This window comes from Aplysia californica, unplaced genomic scaffold (genome assembly GCF_000002075.1).
Source record: "Aplysia californica isolate F4 #8 unplaced genomic scaffold, AplCal3.0 scaffold00381, whole genome shotgun sequence".
NCBI classification, from domain to species: domain Eukaryota; kingdom Metazoa; phylum Mollusca; class Gastropoda; order Aplysiida; family Aplysiidae; genus Aplysia; species Aplysia californica.
This window is the reverse complement of record NW_004797651.1, coordinates 499638-502137: the sequence shown is the minus strand read 5'-3', so window position 1 is coordinate 502137 and position 2500 is coordinate 499638. Positions and strand designations below refer to the sequence as shown.

At 40.0% G+C, this 2500-nt stretch overlaps 1 protein-coding gene across 1 annotated transcript in view; it reads left to right on the top strand.

The window, feature by feature from the left end:
- LOC101848765 overlaps window positions 1–2500 on the top strand; it is a gene marked incomplete in the record, with an annotated part of 111034 nt that overhangs the window by 53789 nt on the left and 54745 nt on the right.

Genomic DNA, 2500 nt, shown 5'->3' with positions numbered 1-2500 from the left:
GGAAAATGACGATAGTAAGGATAAGGAAAGAAAAAGCAGCAGTTCCATCAAGTAGTTCAGGCACAGTTATGAGTAGGACATTGTTGGAACAGCCCATTTATAAAGCCATTTGGGAATGGCCTAAAGACATTTCAGTCAGTGGCACCGCCGGGTGGGGGGGTTGCATCTTTGATAGAGCTTTGGGCAGATGAATTGGAAAAGTACAACAAAACAAGAAATTCTAAAAAAAATGGACATAAGTGATTTGCTTGCGACAGGGACAAATTAATACTTTTATTTATGTTCTGCTCATTCTTATGTCCATGCATTTCCAGAAGCACGTACTTTCTATTTTTAGTTTTAGTAGAGGTTTTACTGCGCTCGCAACTGCATAAGGTCATATGAGCGCCAGAAGATTAGAGGTGTTACAAGAGAGTAACAAACATAAAAAAAGAAGAAGGGGAGATAAGGACGATAGATGTTTGATAGGAAAGGAGAAGAAAACCACACCAGAGCACCCGCCAACCACCCACGTACTTTCTATGACGCCTCAGGCTGCCTGACACTAGCAGTGAACGACGCCTTAGTTTGTTAGCGTTTGAGCACTTAATCAGCTGCTTGCACTGTATATTTCTGAGAATGTTTCTGAGTGTTTTCTGGTATACTGGGGTAATAATCTGTCCCCGTCGTTTTATGCAAGAAAAATTCTGAAATTATGCAAACTGAGCCCCCAAAATGTGAAATTATGCGATTCTGTTAATTTGAATAAAGGAAAATAATCAGAAATTATGCACAAAAACAAAACAAAAAAAAAGATCAAATTTTGCTAAATTATGCGGGGTGCATAAAACCACGGGGGCAGTTCCATGAGAGAACATATTTGATTTTAATGTAAATGCAACTCTGTTATGTAAAATAGTACCTGAAAACAGTTTTAGCAAAAGGCCGATACATTCCTGAGACTTACTGACTGATTCAATCCCATCCCTGTCCCTCGTCACTTGTTCACAATTCTATTTGTCGTGGAATTACCTGATGAGCGATTCATCGTGGTTAAAGACTGAAAGATTTTCATTTTGTCAACCCATTTCAGACCCATTCATAAATGATCTATTCATATGTGAGTCAATGTGAGACTGTCGTCTCAGTCTACAGCCACCTTGATTACGTAACTTTTTACTATTATTTCCTTGCTTTGATCTGTTATCTTAACAATGTTAATGTTTTTAACTATTGCTCATAAATATAATATTATGCATGTGACTGTGAGCCTGTTTGTGAGTGCAAGAATACTATAATTGTATTATTATGGCTATGTGCACAGATGTGTGTGGAAGAGAGGATGTGTTAGAGAGGAGTGTGTGTGTGTGTGTGTGTGTGTGTGTGTGTGTGTGTGTGTGTGTGTGTGGTGAAACACCAAACCAGTGTGCCAGAATCTGGACAATAAAGATGTATCTGATCTGATCTGATCTGATCTTACTGTCTTCCCAACTTCCAGTGGATCCCTATGGGCCAGCTGGAGTTAAGAAGATGGCCCTGGTTGGAATCTCACAACAGGGCTTGCTTGAACGTGGGATTTTGTGGAGTTTAATCATATATAACATTTGTATAGATAGCGCATACCTCCGCTCAACAGCAAGCTCTATGCGCTTTACATTACATTATTACCCCAGCAAACCATAGAACACTCAGAAACATTCTGAGCTTCCCGGGAAGCATACAATGCGGGCAGTTGATTTTATTTAAGCGCTCAAACACTAACAAACTGACAAGATCTTTCTTTGTTTCTAACCGGGTACCCATTCCCACCTGGATGAAGTGAGGAAAATTCGTGTAAAATGCCTTTCCCAATGACTCATCCTTTGGCACCTGTCAGGATTCGAACCCACGACTTTATACGATTGCGAGTCTGGATGCCTAAAACCACTAGGCCACCGACATCTCCCAGGCCCTCCACCTTCTATAGGCTCAGTTGTTTTGGAAATACACTTGAGCATAATTTGGAGAACAACTATATTATCGTCGCCCAGCTGTTAAAATGTACAAAGCCCAAAATTCTGATTTCAATTCCCCCCCCCCCAAAAAAAAAAAAAAAATTTTTTTTTAAATTAAAAAAATACAGTTTCGTAATCTGTGACATCGATTGCATGTGCTAAAAAATATTCTATCAAAATTTAAAACCGAAATATTAGAAAACAAATCAAGAAAAATTGGCGTACATAATTTAGGTAAAATTGTAAAAAGAATGAAACACTGTTGTTGTTTTTTTCTCTCTCCTGAAACATTTTGCATTCCGTATAGATATCCATGTATCCAAGTGGACAGCTCTCCGACGATCTCACAATGCTAGTACTGGGTAGACAGTGGAGAGTCTTGAGACCCTACTCCCACCCCCCCACCCCCCCACCCCCCAAAAAAAAATCAGGTTTTAAGAAAGCCTCATTCGGGATTCGACCCCAGTATTTTAGCAAGGTACCAAGTGACTTGTGGGTAATACCCCCTCCCAAACCCCCCCCCCCCA